General features: G+C 39.6%; 1 long non-coding RNA gene across 3 annotated transcripts in view; it reads right to left on the bottom strand.

Moving 5' to 3' along the window:
- LOC110355367 (uncharacterized) overlaps positions 1-20,888 on the bottom strand; it is an 85,184-nt gene extending 64,296 nt beyond the window's left edge. For all 3 annotated transcript variants that reach the window (XR_002407996.2, XR_002408000.2, XR_002407999.2), the window contains exons 1-2: positions 20,744-20,888; positions 905-18,566 (exon numbers count right to left, since the gene is read on the bottom strand). This is a non-coding gene — a long non-coding RNA (uncharacterized LOC110355367). The remainder of the gene's footprint in view (positions 1-904; positions 18,567-20,743) is intronic.
- Positions 20,889-21,189: the final 301 nt, after the last annotated feature.

Below are 21,189 nucleotides of genomic sequence, written 5' to 3'. Positions count from 1 at the left end.
TATTTCTCTTTGCAAGCTAGGAAGTTGCTTAGGTCAGGTTGCTGGCTGTGATGGTCTATTAAAAAAGGACAGTTTCCCATTTCAGAATGAGTGACCTCTCTGACCTAGAAGAGTTTCTAATGGCACACCCCTGTTAGCAGAGCTGGTTTGAGAGTGGCTCATTGAAGGGGAAACTGGGGTAACAGGAGCATCAGGCAACACGTGTGATTCCTGCCTGGGCCAGCACTGGCCTGTTATTTTTACAATGAATATAAAGGAAGCCACCTGCTCTGCAGAGAGCTTATCAGTGTGATTTTTAACACTTTTTGGATAACCTGGAAGCAGAAAGCAATATACCTAAGAAAATCAAAATCTCATCAAATTGTATCAGTTGTTTAATTTCCTTTTAGAAAAGAGAAATTTAAGTGGAAATGTGTTCAGGCAAGTATCACTCGCTCCTCTTAACCTGTTGTGTGTTCCTTGCCACTGCCAGACAGAAAATTTCTAACTTTGCAGGTTTACTGCCTTTCTGTATCAAAAGGAGTAAACCCATCAGTAACAAAAAGTTGGCAACTAATTTCCATAGCATGGAGCTGAATTTATTTCTATCCTTACCATGCACTTTTCTAAAGAAGAAACACTTGTACAAGTCCATTACCCATCTCCTTTTTGCTTATACTGCACATGCAAAAGGGCATCTGAGCGCTCATTATTTTATGTATGTGCGGGTCCTACAGAAGCAGCATTACTCTTGCATGGGAACTGTTATCCGGAGACCCAGTTAGCAAAGTGCACTGGTATTAACCATATTTTGCATGCACAATTAAACTCATAAATGGTTTCCCAAGCACTGATTTGCACACAGAGCTTGACCTCTCCTTCAAAAACTGTTTTGTTCTATATGACAAGGGAAGTACCCACTTACCTCAAACGTCCTTCCTTTCCAAGAGCTGACAGAGAATTCACCACCTGAATTTGGAACAAGGCTTTTAATAGCTCTCCCTTTTCAGCCTTGCTTGCACTCCGGATGGGAAAAAGCATGTTGTCTGTAAGAGCAATCCTCCTAGTCACACCAGCATGAGCCTTTGTAGAAATAGTACTAAGAGGGAAGGAAATTGGAAAAGTAAGGCTTGAGAGTATAATCACATTTAAAAATTACTTTAGAATCTGTATAGGTCACACGCACACAAAAACCTCTTCACAGGCTCTTTCTTTTTTATATAAGAAAATATTTAGTTTTCATTTCAGTTCTGCCTGTGTTTTTTAAGCTTACTTTAAAGAGATAATTTGTTTATATCCTAAAGACAGTCCCTTGGTTCCTTCCTCACTATTATTTCCAACTGTTTGTTCTCCATTTCTTCTTTAGGCAACAGAGAGTGACCTCTTGAGCAAAAAGGAGCGTCACCTTCGCAAAAGAACTACAGCTTCAGTAGAGACTTTTCCAACAACGACGGTGGTATTTAAAACCTCAGCACTGGTCAGTAGATACGTTCCACCTGCCTTCGATTTATGAAGGCCACATGTACCCTGACAAACTCCATTGGCCACCAGGTAACAAATGATCATCCTTCATGTCCCATGAGGATGGAGAAGCTGTCATGCAGTTTTCAAACTGTAACTGAGATGCAATGCAAGTGGTAAAGAGGATAAGGACTCGAGGTAAATAGTAACATATAGAGATGAACCCAAGTGGACACAAGCCAGAGAAGGAAGAAATCCCCACCATGAACATCACTGAAACATCCAGCACCATCACTCTTAATGAAGATTGAAGCTGTTGACACTTGGATCCAGAAGTATGTTGGAGGAGTATAACACCAAAGAAAATGAAGTTTTATTATATAAGAACATTAAATATGTTATTAATAAGGCTTTCATGTATTAATTTTAAGTGTTAGCATTATTGTAACTTGAAACATAGGATGGGCAGAATATATTGTTAAAGTCAACAAGATTGGTTCCCTTAAGCCACCTCTGCAAATAACAACAGAAGACACCAAGAGATGAAAAAGATTGTTTGAGTTTAATTATTTACCCCTACGAGTAAACATCTGTTGTGCCAAATAACCTCCACAGTAGACCAAGGGGAAACGTTAACATAAGACAATGACAGTAAGAAAGTTATATTGGACAAAAAACAAATAAATTGTTCAGCCTATTCTACAGGCTATGAGCTTTCAAATGATGATGGCTGGTTAGCCATGGGATATCGACATATCCTTGACAGGTGACGTCTTTTATTAGATGTGATAAAATTAGAGGTTATGAGTGAAGAGCTATACAATGAGCTATTCACCGATCATACAGAAAGTTGACAGAAGGATTTTTCATGTATCGATTGTAGAATGGGATACTTAACATTTTGAGTGTCACTTGATGGCATTCATGAGATGATAACGACTTTGTGTCAGTAATGACCTAGACGATTTGGAGTGGTGACCTAGAGCTAAAAAACTTTATAAAGCATTACTGTCACCTAAGACATCGCCATCAAGCTTCACTGCCACTTAAGGTCCTTCTTTTAGACATTTGGCCACATTATTAAAAGTCCTGACCTCTCTACAGTATTTCCAAAAGAGGCTAGAATTTCTCTCACTCTATTAAAGCTGCTTTTGATTTAATCAGGGGCAGACCTAAGTTGACGATGACCATATCTGTTATTCCCTTCTCCTCACTCTCCTCTGTGCTGTCCCTCTTCTGTAACATTGCTCCACGCCCTGTGGAGCAGAGCTGATGAAATGACCCCACAAGACGACGTATTTTATGATCTGCTCTACTTGCACCTTTTGTTGCTGACAGTACGGGAAGTAAATTAGAGAATGTGGTCTAATTAAATCTCTGTATCATTAGATTAATAAAGAGGGAAAATCTCTAGCAAGAGCAAATCAAGAACAATCTCCAGTGATCTGCTGGCTATAATGGACGACTTTATGAGATGAACCCTCTTGCTCCAGAGGAACCTTGTTTTACTCAATCTTCTCCTTGGGACTCACCAACATTTCTTCGTACCAGAAAATTAAAGCTGGTAACTTAGAAGCAAATGACTGTATATTGTGACACCCTAGGCCATCCTAAGAATGCAAAAGCCACAATCACTTGGGTTTACTCCTCTTTGGGATACCTTAATCCTCATTCCAGTGCCAGTTTATCCAGGGACTGTCTGGACAGTTACAAACTTGTCTGCTTTACTGGCCTAGTTGGTTTAACAGAGGCTGAAGCTGCTTTCCTGATGGCAGCATTTATAAACATATGCTACAGCAAAAAGACCATAAAGTTCATGGAGCTTTTGTTGCACTCTTGACATGGCACAGGACTGTCAAGCATAGATCTAATCCTTCAAGCCAACATACAAATCCAATACTAAAATACTCATTACTAGTTAATTGAATAGCTGATTATATTTCTCTATTATACAGATACATGTAAAATACTTTTTAATTTGCCCTGCTGATAGTAAACAAAGCCATAGGTACATCTCAGGAGGACGTACAACTGACGTGCCACAGTCTGAAGCTGCTGGGAAAGCAAGAGCTACCGGGTCTCATGGAGTAAGGACTCAAATGATACCTTGGTTGTTGTTTTGTTTTTCCACATACCATTTCCATAGTTTGATTTCCATATAAGAGAACCAAACAGCACCGAGATAGATGCAGAACTAAAGAAAGACCTCAGCAGAGACAGTTGCTCTGTGTCCCACACTGTGGTGGCTCCAGGACTTCCGAGGTGTCCAAGGGTATGGCCCACAAAAGCCATCAAGAATTTTTTGAAGCAAACCCATAACAAATTTCTTCTATCATATAACACATGACTTTCCATGATCCTTCTGTTCAAAACCACTAACATGACTGGAAGTAATACCCTAAACACATTTGGGGGAACCTGACTCTTTTTGCTGGCTTTTGAAAATGCTTGGAGAATTATTGTCAGAGACTGTATTTGCTTTTGTATAAGTATGTAGATGAGACTGCTGACTTATTTACATGCTACACATTAGTTGGCCATCTGGCCTCTCCCAGAGTAACATAAGAACAGATTTTTAAATCATTAGAAATATTAAATTCATAAAAGCTGTAACATTTCTTTATTATTACCAAGGACAAGCCTGAGTCACTCTTATTCTCCTTCTTGATTTTTTGCAATACATTAAAAATGAAAACCAGTATTTATTAAGGATATTATTGGATGTGCAATTTTAAGTAAATATAATAATTTTGATACATGAAAAGGTAATAATCACCTTATCTAATGAAAACCAATTGAAGTTAAATCTTCCCTGAAGAGTGGTGCCATATCATCTTTTTGACCAGTTGCATTTTTTTAAGATTAAAATTATCGCATAATTATCACATAATACTTTATGTAACTTTCCATGTTAAACCTTAGCCGGAACGGTGGCTGCAAGCAAATCTCTGTTGAAAATAATATTCCTGTAAGATTACTCTTTTGCACAGAATATAGCTAATGGCAGACATACTCCTTCAGGGCACGTGTGAATTGAGCCATGCTATTGTGACAAATGTTTTGACAGTAAAATCACTTGTGAAAGAAGAAAACTATTAATATTTTTGGAAGTGAACCAAAATAGAGAGATTTTTCTCATTTCCCAAATGGTAACCTCTTATACTATTGCTATGGCAGCAGTATTATTTCTCATTTAATAGACTGTGAAGGTCGCATCTTTATTCACAGTAAATATTTAAGTGCTGTCTTTAAATATAAATTACATGCTTTTTTAAAAATAAATTGTGAGTTTTCTCAACTCAAGGAGGTTTTGCTGAGGAAAATCAAAACATAAGCTCATTTGAAGATATTCAAAAGGTGCATATTTATACCTTTTCTTGATAAAAAGCAGAGTGGCTTTTCCTGTAAGTGTTTTATCAGAAGATGCTCAGTTCTAAGCACAAAACTCTTCCAGCCATAAATTGATGAGTAAGGCATTATTTCAGCGAGGACAATAGAGTTATATTCATCTAAAAATTCCACAGGGGGAGGAGAAAATCAGCACCCTCGGTACTTTTCAGTGATTACACTGCGGCATTCTGTGCTCAGTCATCTGGAGAAGTTCAGCTCATCAGGCTGTGACTTCCATCATTCACTTATTCTCCCTTTGAGCCATGGATGTCATGTGTTTTCCTTTCCTTCCTTAACAGCGCTGAATTCCACATGTTTTTTCTTTAGAAGTGAGAGGTCAAGTTTCAGTATGAATTCAGAATCTCTACAGATTCATATCCCCAAGAGTTCCACTTTCCTGGAAATACAGGTAAACTAGAAAGCGGTCTGGAGACAAGGATGCACCAGTCTTGCTCCAGGATTGTGTTTCCAAGGCTGAACCTCATTGACTAGATACTCAGAATTTGTGCTCAGATCTGAAAATCTAATTAAGATTTTTTTCAGAAAAGGTCTCTCCCATACATGACAAACATGTCTCATAATCCCTGCAGAACACCCCCATTTTGTGTCCCATTGCAAAAATTTGAATCTCGTCTTGATCATTTGCAGCCAAGGCACAAAGTTAATAAAATTTAGACAGCAGACATATTTTTTCTGTTGTGTAAGGAGTGTGAAACACAAAAATAATGAGGTGTCTGGATCTGGGCACTAATGGGTAAGTCTCCCATTGAAGAGATGCATAGGGGATATAACAGTCAGACCTCTCAATACTACTTCTATTCATTGTATTTTAAATACTAAATTGATTCTTGATTTCTCTTTAGTGATTACGGCTACCTCAAAAATAACAAAAACATATTTTTGGAAGTGTGCAATTATCTAATAACATGCTGTTTAAACATTTCTTCAAATAAGAGTCCTTTAAGTTCAATCAGAGAATAAAGTACAAGTTTGCGTGTATCTCAACATGTCATATCTAAATACGGGCAGCCTCGAAGAGCTGTGGCCAAACTGGCAGGCACCATCCAATTGGAGAACAACCCACAATCCAGGTAAATTCCTGACCTTTAAACACCTCACACATGCTCATGCACATCAATTACTGCTTCTAAAACTGACCCTCACTTTCTGTAGGAATGTCAGTTCCTAAAATTAAGGCATTTTTTAAAACTGTGCATGACTGTGAAAAGTGTTCCATATACTTTAAGACAGTTTGGTGGCAAGAAATCCTGTTTGCTCTAAATCCACAGTGTCAGGAAATTAACTCTAAGTGCTCCCATGAAAAGCTGTTTCCATGTAAGGAAAGATCGGACATCAGAAAGCTGCTGTAGAAAACTGCTAGAAAACAGGGTTTATGTGAGAAGCACAACCAGCTTGCTGAATATTGCACAGGTATTACTGTAATATTACAGATATTAAAATACTACATCACATTTCAACATGGCTCAAATGCAATGCACCCTTAATGAAAATGTAAAATTCTGTGATTCTTACCCTTTGTTCCCCCATCAGCCTCAAAGATGCTCTTGTAAGGGAAATACTTTGTTAGACTCATATTGCAGAAAGATAACAAGAAACACAGTCCACTCTACTTTGATTTCTTATGCACTGGAAGAAACGTGTGCAGCTGAAGAGGCTTACTCCATAATCCACTTGGCGCTCGATGATACACACCACGGCTGACACCGAAACCCTCCTAGATCCTAGGTGAGCTCAGGCAGCTTAATACAAATTCCCAGCTGGCCACAGGTTGGCTGCCCACAGTCCTGAAGCTGTCAGCCTTCCTCTGGCAAGAGAGTGAATTGCCACTCATGGCAGCCAGAGCTTTTCCAATCTCCTTTCTGTCCTGCTTGTCATCACAGGCCCTTCCTGTCATCACTGTTCTTACCCGCCTTCAAATGATGACAGAGAACAGCTGGAACCACGCAAGAAGCAATGGAGGGTTCTGTAGGACACAGATGTTGCATCAAAAGCTTGAGACATTGTCAGCAGGGACTATGCACAGCTAAGAAGGGTTAGGGGAGTAGATACTTACTTTTGCATTTATCACCGCATTCTAAGTAGTTTGTAACAGATCCTGATTGTTTTTTAATAGAAACAAAGCTCAGCCCTCAGCTAGCACAGACATAGCCTTGCGGCACTCAATCACAGAATGGCTGGCTGGGGTTGAAGGGACCTCTGGAGATCATCCAAGTCCAACCCACCTGCTGAAGAAGGTTCACCTGAGCAGATCACACAGGATCACAGCCAGGAGGGTTTGAATATCTTCAGAGAAGGAGACTCTACAACCCCTCTGGGCAGCCTGTTCCAGGGCTCTAGCACCCTCAAAGAAGTTTCTCCTCATATTCAGATGGAACCTCCTGTGTTTCAGTCTGTGCCGTTGCCCCTCACTGGGCACCACTGAAAAGAGTCTGCTCCATCCTCTTGACACACACCCGGGAGATATTTATAAACACTGATGAGATCCCCTCTCAGCCTTCTCTTCTCCAGGCTGAGCAACCTCAGCTCTCTCAGTCTTTCCTCATAAGCAAGATGCTCCAGACCCTTCATCATCTTCATAGAACACTGCTGGACTCCCTCCAGTAGTTCCTTGTCCTCAGCAGGATGCTGCTTTACACCAAATGGGCATCTCTCCCAGATGTCAGTCTTAAAGACATCACCTGGGAAAACGCTCTCTTGTACTGCTGTAAGACAGACTGACCCTGCTGAGATGTGAACTTGGAAGCCATGCAACGTTGCAGATGGAGCACAAAACCCTGTGTGAGAGGTGCTGGCAGGAAATTTCCTGCAGGATAGCAGTGATCCTTATCAGTCTTTTAACCTTTTTAATATTGAGACTGTAATCCCTTTGCAAGCATCCATCCTGTATAGTCAACCAACCTTTGCCTGCCAGACGCTGCAGAGATGTGGAAAAGACAAGTTGTGCTTTGGATGGGAACAGCAGCAGGCGCTGAGCTGGGAAGTAGCAGCTTTTCTTCTCATACACCCACTAACAGCAGGATCCCTTCCCCCAGTCTGCTCAAACACAGGACTAACCTCTTTATTTTCAGTCTTTCTTCCCTGCCACAGACTTATTATTGCAGGAAAAATTGTACAGCACGCTATGCAGAACAATTTCTTGAACTAATTTGCTTTTATTACTTCCCAAGGTGCCCTGACTACGATTTTCTCTCCAAGGTGGGCACAGGAAAGCCAGGACTGTTCTCACCGCCACCTTTCACACTCCTACTGTTAAGTGTCTGCCTGCAATAGTCTGTTTAAATACTAATAGTTTTGAATATTCACCATGTTCAATAAGAAATTAATTTAATCTAAAAATGATCTTTATTCACCATCACGTGACTGCTGAGGGCTCCTGAAGCCAACAGCTGTCACCTCTGGGTGCTGGGTACATGATGGTGCTCCGCTGCTCACTTGTGATGGGAAATTCAAAGCAGCACCTTGGAATGAAGCTTTGCTACAAGGTAGGGGGAGAGAGGACTTATCAGACAAGCCCAGCTAAAAGTTCACCAGAGAGGGAGGCAGTCAACCTATGCCATTTTAATATCATGGTTTTCTAAAGGTTGACTTTTTAAATCGCTTTTCACAGTAATGGAACTAGGGACTGAGTTTGGGACAAATTTGTTTGAAAACAATGGGCTCTCTGAAGGAGAATGTGAATATGGCCCCTCCAGCAACGTTCTCAGTGATGCCCCACCAAGGTGGTGGCCTCTACACAACCAAGACAAATACAGTTGTTTCCGGATACAAACAGATTAACCACTCACGGAAAACAGATTGATGGATGCAGCTTTCTTCTGAGAATCATTCACAAACTTCCATGAAACGAGCATCAGTTAACCAAATGCATTCCTATTTTGAAAAAGCTGTGTTGTTTATGGAAATGACCTCCAGCTTGTGCCTGATGGCATCTCAGCAATTTGCTTTTATTGTTCGTTATTGTTAGCATATGACTGTTCATTTAAATCCCGGAGCAGTCTGTCTACTTCTTCCCGATGCAGCTGAACCATTCAAAAGAGGAAGCCAAAGATGGAACAACCTGCAACAAGCAGCACAGCTCCACTGAAAATTGCTGGACAAAAATCTCATTAGAGGAAATATTCTATGAGATTTAGAAGAAATGGGCTGGATCTGTTATTAAGTCACTTCAAGTACTGAAGAAAACAAAAAACAAAAAACCAAAACAAACCAAAACAGCCCTCCTAATATTTACAAAAAAATAAGAAGACAATTCTTGGTTGTTTTAAATAGGAACATCTCTTTGCCTTTGATGTTGTGCTCGGCCATCTGGTTGGCTTCCCCGGGGGAATGGTTGGTCCCAGCATTAGCAAGTGGCACCAGTGGCCATTCAACTGGAGCCCAGCAAACCAGTTTGTGTTCAAATGATTGCCCAACTGTTGCATTGGGAGGAGTATGTGGTTGCCCTGCTTCTTCTCTTTTCATTTTGCTTTGTTTGTTCTTCCAAAGAAAAATCATGCATTTCAGCTTTCAGGTGCATCCAAGTGTTTCCTCCAGTTTATCAGACTTGTGGTATCCTTCAGAATAAAATGTGATGTAATTTAAAACTAGAAGATGTCACTATTGTTAAAGGAAAAATTATCTCATCTCCCTTCATTACAGATTGATTTTTGATTGATTATTGATGTAGCTGACAAGGCAACCCCAGTAACATGGCTCTGAAGAAGCTGCCACAATGGAGCTTTCAGATATAAATCTTTAAGTCTCCTGACTTGACAGTTTTCCCATTACAGATCTTTCTTGGCAGGGGACAAGGGAAAGCAGCTAGTTATAGTTTAGCCATGAACATTTAATTATTGACTAAAATCTGCTGAATTTAGAAATGAGGTTTGGTCATAAAACTGCATGTGAGGGAGACCAAAACCAGAAGATCCTTGACATCTAAGAGGTCACCAAGAAGCCACCCTTGCCATCCAGGTGCCTGGATACAACCCCTTCCCTTGTGAATGCAGGACCATGAGGTCAACCACACTTTTTCAAGACCTTCATACTGAATTCAAACTACTATTAAAACAGAAAAGGCAAATGAAGCAGTAAAGTCAGATCCTTCAAACTAACAGGCAGCTCTGTGTAACTATGTTAGATGTAAATACGTTCTTAAAAGCAGAGGATATGGAAGAATTTTGTGTTATAGATTCTGAGTAATTTGAAGCCAGGATTAGAGCGATATTGCAGGCCGTGGATCGTTAATGCAAATGCCCGAGTTAGCAATTCTGGACGCAGCCCTGGGCATAGACATTAGTATTCACAGCAAGGACTTTGCAAACTGAGCGGCAGACTAATAAAATAAAAGGGAAAAAAAAGATCACTCTGCAGACTGCAGCTGCTCAATGTAGGTCATCTTTCAATTTTAATTTGAATCATCATCTTTCCAAGTCAAATTGACTAATACTAGGGTACCTTATCCAAGAGCCATGTGGTCCAATCAAAGATCAATTTAAAATGTGTTCAAAGAGATTGATTCTTCTAATTCGTGGACACAAGAAGCTTTAAGCTCTGCTAGCATCGCCAAGACATGACCATAGCATCATTCCAGCCGCAGACACACAGGCAATACTCAATGGATGCAGATTAACTGAAATGAGCTTTTATTAACTCACCTGGAAATATAAGCCAGAAAGAAATCACTCAGAGCTCATCCTTCTTTGAGTACTTCACTGTGTGAGCCAAGTTCAAGCTTCTCTGGCCCATTAGGGCCTCCCCAACTTTCTTCAGACAAGGTCCCCCAGACGCATAAGTGCCTCTTTGTGAATGTACCTGCAATTCTGATTTTCTGCCCTGGTTTGTGGGTGCTCACACCCATCACAAAGCCATTAGAGAAGACCTTGGCCATTCATGCCCTGCTCAGCCTCGTGGCCCCAGCTTGGAGGCACCACATCAAAACATCCAACCCAGCACGACAAAGACGCTCTGTGGTCAGAAGCACAAGCTCAGGGACATAAGATACCGCTACATTTTCCAACCAGTTGCATACAAATATAACCACCTTGTTACTTTTAAACTGAGATTGGACATGGCACTTAGTGCCATGATCTAGTAAATGGACTAGAGTTGGACCAAGGGTTGGACTCGATGATCTCTGAGGTCTTTCCCAACCCAGTCCATTCTGTGGTTCTGTGTGATTCTGTAAACAAATTAACTTTTCTCAACCTTGACAGCCTGACAGCATCCCATAACATTCTTTGCCACAATTCATAGGATGAAATAATAATTAATTCCTGTGGAAAGATTATGGATCTACAACCTGCAAAGTTGAGGAACACTCATGTTTGGGGAATTGGTGTTCCTTTCTTATTTATGTTCTCCAAAAAGAAATGAAAATTGTCATTTGAAGTATGTCTAAAGATGGTTTGTCACACTTCAGAAATGCTCTCAGCAAATAGCAGCAGAGATGTGAAGAGAGAGGGACACCAGAGCAGAATAAGCAAATGTGCCACTGACAATGCCAGTTACTTAGGTAAGGTTGGAGCAGACTGGAGTGCTAAAAGACAAGTCTGCCCCATGAAACTTGTGTGAATACAGAAGTTTTAAGAAGTAAATAAGCTGAAAGAAACGTGGACACATCCTCCACCTTCATAACCTGCAGACATCTGCATCTGCAGTAGCTCTGTAAGTGTTGCCATTCTTCTTTTTCCCTCTGGTATCTCTTGGTTAGCTCCTTCATAAAATAAAAAATAAACAAACAGACAAAAAATGAAACAAAACACACCACACACACAAACAAAAGCAACAAACAAAAAACCACCACCACAACAAAAAAAATCCACAACAAGCAAGACCAAAAGTTTGGACAGTAGATCTATGAATTTCCAATGTGCTTTGACTGGAAAACGCAGTGGAGCAAAACCAGTACACAGATTGCGTTTGAGCTCCTGAGCCATCCAATATCCTTGGGTACGCCTCAGGTAATGATTTTCACTCCCACTTGCTGGATTTTATGCTAAAATATAACCTCTCCCAAACACTGAACTGTTCCTGACTTTCTTTAAGGTGGGTTTTCTTCAGCATTTGTATTTTCTAAGAATTTTGCACAGAGAATTTTGCACTCAGCATGATTGTCCTGCAAAATGTATACATCCACATTTGGGAAGTCGGACAAATCTTATGGTTTTTTATTAATTTGCTCCTCATCATCAACTTTTTCTATTTATGACTCACATCTTTCAAAATAATGCAAACTCTCAGAAATGCACCTTTTAAATCTCTAAACACTATTTCAGATGTGTTCCCATTCCATAATGCAAATGCTGCTTCCAGAGAAAAATCTACTGAAAAATAGAAACTAAAACATTAAGGTACTAGGTGCTCTAAGGGAATATTGTGAGATTCTGCTGCCTATCCTCTCACTTGGCACCAGTAGTTTATTTATTTGTTTATTTATTTTCACAAAACTCTATGGATTGAGTGACCTCTGGACGTAATTTAACACAAGTAAATTTGTGCATTATCCCATCTTGGCAATGCAAACACAGCTGCCTGGGGATTCCCAAGCCAATTAATTCTGTTATGCACAAAAGGTAAGATGTCGTAGCTTATAAGAAGTACTCCTATGTTTATAGGAAGGGGGAAAAAAAGCGAGATAGAATGTAAATATACTGTTTAATGTCTTTCCTGAAAAAAGAACTTTCTGTTATATGCATTAAAGAGTTATATGGTACTGCATGGATTGAAAAATACTACTAGTGAATTACAGCAAATTTAGGGTTTTTAAGTTCTTACCCATGGTTTCATCCAAATGAAACAAACTCATGTTTTCTAGCACTTCAGGTCTTTCCTCACAGGATCAGAATAGTAATTGCCAATTTTTTTAATACATATTTTTTTAATGAAGTAGATACATTGCTTTGGCTGAAAAGCTTATTTAAAAAATCCAAAATAGTTAATGCTTAATAATGAAATCAATAATATGTCTTTCTGATAATGTATTTATCTGAGATTTTTCTTTTTACTTTGTTTATTTTTCCACTTCAATACCTTTCAGAAATTACTTATTATTATAATAGAGATAAAGCAATGATTGCAAAAATGCCACAGACCTGTTTCCATGGACCTGGGCAGCACAAATCAGATGACATAAACCACCATGTTTCAGCACAGCAGTTACAGTCTGGCTGTCAGTGCCACAAGGGGCAGTGTTATTTCAGAACTGCAAGAGATTTACAGCAGCCTGAGCATCTGAAACAGAAGTTAAAGAATAAAGCAATAGTTTGTTATACCTGTAAAATAGCAGAGGAAAACTATTATTTAAAAAAGGGACTTTGTTGCAGCTATGGAATGAAGAAATAAGCTGAGGGATTTATCATGGGAAGAGAATTTTTTTAACTCCTCGGCAACACACCGCACACCATTTATCCAAACAAAATTTTACACATTTTTTATCTAACTTGCTGCTGGCCTGACAAACGTAATATTGAGATAGTCTAAAGGATGCAATTACAAGGTGAAACCATATAGCAGCTGTTAAAATAACCAGCAGAAAATGCCACCACTGAGTCCTGTTCAGGGTTCCAGACACACAGGAGGATCGTTGGCAGGACTACGACAGCTAATGCTCCACAGGGACCATAGAATCATGGAAAGTCCTGAATTGGAAGGGACCCACAAGAATCATGGAGTCCAACACCTGTCCCTGCACAGGACACCCCACAGTTCACACCGTGTCTGAGGACGTTGTCCAGTCTCTTCTTGAACACTGTCAGGCTTGGGGCCGTGACACCTCACTGGGGAGCCTGTTCCAGTGTCCAGCACCCTCTGGGTGAAGAACCTTTTCCTAATGTCCAAACCTAGACCTACCCTGGCACATCTTCCTGCCATTCCCTCGGGTTCTGTCATTGGTCTCTATAGAGAAGAATTCGGTGCCTACCCTTCCTCCTCCGCTTGTGAAGAAGCTGTAACTGCAATGAGGTCTCCTCTTAGTCTCCTCTTCTCCAGGCTGAACAAACCAAGAGACTTTAGCCGCTCCTCATATGTCCTCCCCTCCAAACCCTTCACCAGCTTCCAGCCACAGGAGTTTTGCATCCCGAACTCATGCCCCATGCAAAACATCTGGATGTACCGATGTAAACAACCAGCAAAATCATCAAAATCTTGAATCTGTGGGAAGCAAGTGTTCGCAGGGCAGTGCCTTTTAAGTTAGAGACTCTTTGTCTTTTGTGTTTGACTGCACTTCATTAAGAGATCTGATTATACAGTGTGCAATTTGTATTTAAATCTTCATAGAAAATTCAGACTTCTTTACTTTTAAATATATGTATTGTGATTGATAAAAATAGTGTGACTGCCTAAATTCCTCTCCAAGATTGAATCTCTCTTGTTTCAGTCAAATGGGGGAAGATAAATACAGCCACTGAAGATGTCCCAGTAAGTACAGAAACATTTGGATTTTCTCAACGTGGGGGAGGACATTCTGTGTTTATAATGGAAGTGAATATATAATACTCACCACAAAGCATCTTCCTCAGCAATTTCTAATGCATATTTTACCCTGATGTAACTTGTGACCAGGATGCCAACCTGCTGCCCCCAGTTTCCTGACCTGGAGGTGGCTTTCCGAAAAAGCGTCTCTTTTACAAGTGAATTTTGCCTTCATTTTGTGGCATTCGTTCACTAATAATGGTGAATCCTTCACTACAGGGAAGATTTTCATCTTGAATTTATGGTAAAACCAGACACAAGAGGGGTCCAAGTGGGAGCAGGCTCTGGGCAAACAGAAAGAGCTCTCAGCAACCTGGAAAGAAATAAAATATAGACAAACATTGTGCAGTGATGGACATGGATTTGTGCAGTGACTACGCTGTTTTCAGTAGGTTTTCTTTTATGAAGCCTTTATTTATACAATATATATCAAAATGTTTAAAACAAATCTATAGCAAACTGAGCCAAAATCGGCTTTCTAATGGCTGGTATTGTACACCCTGAGAAAGTAAAATATTGCCCAAGAAAACAAACAAGACAACCATTTTATAAAATAGAGCAGAGCAGTTTCCTCTAATGCAGGAATCATGGATTAAATTTTCTAGCTTGCAATACACAGAAGGTCAGAAAAGATGTTTATAATGGCACTTTCTTGCTTAAAAATCTATGAAAACAACTGATTGGTCTGTCAGGTTCAGGCTATATTCTGCTCTGTTACTTTCCAGTTTGACCTCTTAATCCCATCCATCTCCAAAACAAAGTTAATATCTTCCTAAATTCGCTTAAGTTCTCCTTCAAAGGTTCTGAAATCACTGAGAATTTTTCCACTGTGTGCAGGCTGGACCTAATGCCTGATTTTTTCCAAAAATACATGTGGATGTACAGAATATACAGGTTCCAAAGGTATATTAGTCTTTATGTAAAGTGCTTCAGTTCAAGTTCCCCACACACTCCCAGAAGATGAGATTAATTACATTACGATTTATGGGGTTTTTTTGCCTTGTACTAACAGTGAGCATAACTGATATTAAAAAAATAATAATTGAAAAGATAATAATTTCCAAAATGCAGCAAATTAAATAACACAAACAGCAATAAACACAATGACCATAAACCCAACACCAGAGGGACTGGGTGCAGAATTCAGTGTCGTGGGACAAGGTGCCCCACACACCTGGATCTGTCGTTATATTTTAGCTTTCTCATCTTTGTTTATGTCTCCAAAACTGAATTTCACTGGTGTTTTTGGAGAAGGAAAAGACTTTGTTATCTCCATCTCATGATGAAAGATATTTCTCTTCAAGCACAAGCTTTTGGAGCTGGTTTGGTTTAACTGAGCCCCACATCTGGCCCAGGAAGACACCTCCATGCAAGCAAATGCTGGATGCAAAGATGGACCTACCAAAATGATGGAGATGCTGGACGGAAATACACCTAAAAACTTTGCTTTAGGTTAGAAACAGTCAGAAAACATCGCTGAGTATCACAAGTCCTAACTTTTAAATCCTAAGGCAAATATGACCCTACTTCATTTTAAAAATATTTATCTCAATTATTATTTTCAGAGAAAACAAAAGCACCAACAAGTGCTATGAGTAGTGTGTCTGAAACCTAATTATTAATGAGTTGTAAGCAGATAACTTTAATTGTATATACTCTTTCTGAATTCTAATTACCTTGGACCCTTTTCCCTAATGATAGGAAGCATATTAGGATATGCCATACTTTCTAATAATCTGCATAATTTAATTATGCTATATTTATACTCCTAAATACATTGAGGCATTTTAAGCAATTCAGAATATTCGCAAAGTCTAATCAACTGACATAAGCCCTGGTTCAAAGAAGCACTCAAGCATTTGTTTTCGAAAGTGACTATAATGCATTTAAAGACCCAAACTCCCTAATTACTTATCCAGGTATGTACCGTCTATTCAGAATACTATATTTTAGACTCTGCTAAAAGAAGTAAAAATAGCCACCTTGGCAGAAGTTAAGCATGCAACAATGAGAAACACAAATGTTCTTCAATCACACAAATTACATGCTGGGCAGTTGTAGTATGGTACTTAGAACAGCATGTAATGTTTATTTAGCATAAACTCCATGCTGTAGACTTTAAAGGAGATGGGCTTCTATAAAGCAACTAACAGCTTTAAATTGATGCCAGCAGCGGGACTTAGGAAATTTTACTGGTCAACCCTAAAAATGTTTGATACAACTGCAGTGGAATAATTATGTTTTGAGAAGATGATGAGAGCCCAAATCCAAAGGTCAGATTCGATCTCCTGCTCAGTGAGAGTTTTCCATGTAAGGCCCAGATCTTTGCTTTTGGGACATCTCATGTCTCATGAAGTCCATGGCTTCCCTGGCTTCTTCATTTGAAAAAAAGGATGCACTAAAAGTACAACCAGCCTGATAAGGAAGTTGAACAGAAATGTGTTGTATGTTATGAATAACACAAATACTCCAGTAATGTTGAGTGTTACTAGAAATGCGACTTCCAACAGTCTGAGAGAGGCTCACACTGTGGCAAATGGCTTTCTATGAAACTGGAGGCAAAGGACATGTTCACTGCATATCCCGGCCATTTATCCCTCTGATTTTCAGTTTATCAGGTCTGAGATACAGCAAGGTTGCCATTTTTTTGAGAATAAGTAATTTTTTAAATTTACATTTGAACACCAGATAGAGATTTAGAGACTTTCTATTGACTTAATCACAATTGACCCAAGAAAAAATTTTTAAAAATTGCTTTATGAGCACTAAGACATTATTTGTTGTACATCATTCGTAACTTGACCATGATGTCAGTCAATGAATACTTAGTTTGAATGTGTTATTATAGCACACGGACAGAAAACCACCATAGATGCAAAGGATATGGCATGTAGAGCAGGTGTGGGCTGGTTCTCAAAGTGTGTTTTAAGGTCAGTAAAGTGTTTGCATTCAAAACGTGGCCTCTCTTACCTCTCCCCTGTGATCTGCTTTGGGATCAGCTGCAATTCCCAAGCTGCAAATAGGTCTTTCTCTGTGCCCAAGTATTTACACAAGTATGTGCACAACATGATCCTCTGCATTTCCATATTTTCGTTGCTCCATAAAGCCTCACTCCATCAGATTTATCCCATGCAGATGGGACTCCATATGCACAGAGCCTTCCCTCTGCCCCGTAAGGAGGTGTCACTACACAGCAGCGCTAACATCCACCATTTGCCAGATAATAATGGAAATTCTTCTATTTGTCCAGAGTGAGCAATCAGTGTTCACTGACAGGGCAAAAATCCCTTTTGCTTCAAAACCTGAACGCTTGCAAAATCACAGCCAAAACAAGTTAGTGACAGCCAGCATCAGAGGAGAGATGAGCTGTGGAACATCACACGTCCTGGAGTACCAAGCCCCTGGAAATACTCCTGGTAAGCCTGGGCATGCAAGCCTGATTTAATGAATCTGCTCTCACGCAGTCACACCAGAGAGGCTCAGACAACCCTCAGAGAAGTTGCACCTCTGTCCCCAGAATGGTCCTTCTAACCAAGGATGGAGGCAGAAAAAAAACCCATGAACCGCTCCCAGAAGACACCATCCAACCTGGGGCAAAAAGCACAAGCCTTTCCGAGACAGTTACTGCTTCAGAATTTGATATTTCAGGACCAGACTCTGAAATCTTGGTTAAATGCATTTGCTGTTTCTCTCTACTAGGATTCATTAATTTTGGTAGGAAAAAGTGTGTTTTGTAATATTATTATAAATCACACTCGTTACTCTTACCAGTCGTGCTCAGCGACTGCACTGAGAATGCTAATTATGTGCCACAATAAAGATTATAACATATGCTATCATTAACTCTTTCTTTATGTTTGATGAACTAATAAATAATTTCTTCCTCAGCCATTATAAAATCATTTTGCATAAAGACCCTTGATGCATTCCTGCTAGGGCCTGCATTTACAAACCCCTTCAGGTAAGTATTTATTATGCATTTTTAATCATCTCCAGAACATGATGTACCTTTCACAACTGAAATAAACGATCAGTTTTTTCTTGTTGTTGCCAATGACATTACACACAAAGGGCTTCATCTGGCAACCGGTTTACTTGTCATTTGTTGCCAAGCACTCTTACCACCTGGAGCAAGGAGCCTGCATCACTCATCCCCTTCTCCACCAGTATCCCAGATGCCTCCCAGTTGGATTCAATCCCTGCATCTCCCCTTCCCTGGGCTTCCTCCTGGTGTTCGGGGTCCATGTCAGCTGCAGTGATTTTGCCTAAAATTCAGAGAAAGACAAAGAGGTTTCTGTCTCACCACTGAACTTCCCACTCCACTTGCTTTTCTTTTTAAATTGAAACTAATATAACCAATCCCTTGTAAGAGAATAACAGTATCTGCTTACATTAAAATGCTTTTTCTCCCTGCAAGAGTGAAGATAGCGCAGCTAAAGCACCGAGTCCGGCATGAAATCAATTCTATCCACCATGTACAAGTAAAATGGGGAATATAAATATGAATGTTCTTGTGCTATTATAAACCTTGCATTTTTTTGTATGAGGAGTGTTAGCTTATCTGTATTATTCCCACCAAGCTTTTTGAAGTTGTGTATATAAAAGCAACCATAACAGCTCGTTCCTTCAAAGAAACAGTGCAATGTAGCACAAGTAGAGCAACTTAAATAGCAATATTACAAATGAATTGCATCTGCAGCCTTAAGAGCCACTTTTCATATTTGTTACAGGAGCCATTTAAGACCAAGAGTATTTCAGAACTGAGGGCTGGGTAAGCTAAGCAGAAAACCAGTGATGATAGTGATGATGACTATATTTATTTGCACTTGGGTAGCAGGCAAGGTCCCTGGTCATGCACCAACAAACAGGAATGCGAAGCACTGCATCACGTGGGGATATTTAAATAGCTTTTATCCCTAGAGCTTGCACAATATATGAAACATCTTAACAGTGGCTCCTTTGCTATTCACCGATATCGTGCACAAGGATCCTGGTTTAGCAGACACTCCATTATGGTTTTTAGTGCTGCAGGTAGGTCATGTCAATCTAGATCTATGATCCAAACCACAAATCAGTCAAGAAATTATAATTAAGAGCACTCTGGCTCTGAAAGCACTGATTTAGAGAAGCTTGTCCAATATAATGGGATAAGAATACACCGCTTGTGTTTCTAGGAGTTCCACCTCTTTGTTCCTTACAATGCTTTCTCAGGAGGGTTTTTGGTTTTAATTACAGAACTTTCATTAACTCAAATGTAATCCAATAAATGTTTTCATCATTATCAGTACAGAACCAAACATATAATGTCATTTAGCCTGACAGGAGGAAGGAAAATCCTTGAGGTCACATCATCATTTTAGTTACAATAAACACACCACAGGTTTTATCCAAATCCTACTGCAGTCACTGACAGTCAGTCCACTGACCTCCCTGGATTTTGGATGAGCTTTTCAATCAACCTTTCACTGATAAACAGTCCCACTGCCTTTTGCCAAGAAGTACCAATTCCCTTTTCAAATTTGAACCCCAGAATGATAATCCAAACACCCATAAATAGTAGCAATCCCCAGATGCAAACCAATATCGCCAGGGAGATCTGAGGAGGTTGTTTTAATGAGAGCGCCCAAGGCCATGAACATGACTCTCAGTACACATCAAGTGCGGTGAATGTCCACACGTATAATGCCTACCCGAAATGGGCTGGCACATTATACGGCCACTGAGTAAATAGGAAAGCTCATCATCTCAACCCAGTGCTTTTATCACTTCCAAAAATGCTACCGGAAAATTTCAGAGAGGGAGAGCATAAGTAAAATAACCAAAAGAAAGAGGAAGAGATGGAAAGAGCTGCTGAGTCGAGAGCGTCTTTTAGCAATGCAATATTCATAAAATATACCTCACAAATAAAACCAATTTAACAGCTACTTTTTTAAAACTACATTTCAAACCCCACACTGTATTGCTGTGTGCCTGTATTTTGTTCCTTGTCTTTCAATCATTTAATTGTGATCAGTCTCGCCTTGGGCTCATGAACCTACAGAGCTTGGAGATAATTTTTAGTAGAGATTTCTTGCCAGGGGCTTTAAGTTTTCAAAGGTCACACATCCCACTAGCCAGCTTCCTTCATTACGCAGAATGCACAGTCCAACCTGTAACTATGTACCAAATACTGAAGCTGAAAACTTTATGAAATTATATGAGCTAGCCAATAAATATAGAAACCACACTATTAGAGGATGGGAATGTGGCCATTAAGGATGACAAAAGGAATAAAGCTGGAGAATAGACTCACTGATTTTATGTTAGCAATATCCCAAAGAAAAATATTTTTACTATAGCAACTAGTAGCCAAGAAAAAAAAACAATGCTGGATTATAACAGAATTAATCAATACTTGAGAAACAAAACTCCAAACCCATTAAAATATCAGCCCAGAACTTACCATTAAGAACCACTGAATTTCTTCAGACATTCTGTGGTCTTGTCAAGCTATTTGCCTTAATCAAGGACTGGAGGCTTCTTTAAGTTTGTTTAGTGTCCTTGGCCTTGCTGAATATTTCTCCTTCTCACATAAGAAGAGACAGTGACTGAAAGTAAAAAGATGTGTACTCTTGAAGATTAAAATCCCCTGCACAAATTGAGTGTATTAAGCATCTGTGCTACTTGGCAGACTCGTGCATCAATTCCAAAATAAAATAGTGTTAACAGCTCTAACAACATTTTTATCTCTCGTAGCTTCCTGCACTCTTGGTGAATCACATGGGCAAGAAATGGAGCTAGCCTTTTAGACAGAAAGCTAGATAGCTCTTAAATGAGACAATATGATGCCCATGCAAGACAATTTACCTTTTTTATGCCACTTTAAGCAACTCAAACTCTTCTGCTCTT

This window comes from Columba livia, chromosome 9 (assembly GCF_036013475.1).
Source record: "Columba livia isolate bColLiv1 breed racing homer chromosome 9, bColLiv1.pat.W.v2, whole genome shotgun sequence".
NCBI classification, from domain to species: domain Eukaryota; kingdom Metazoa; phylum Chordata; class Aves; order Columbiformes; family Columbidae; genus Columba; species Columba livia.
Note: the sequence above shows the minus strand (reverse complement) of the source record. Positions and strands in the feature narration are given on the sequence as shown.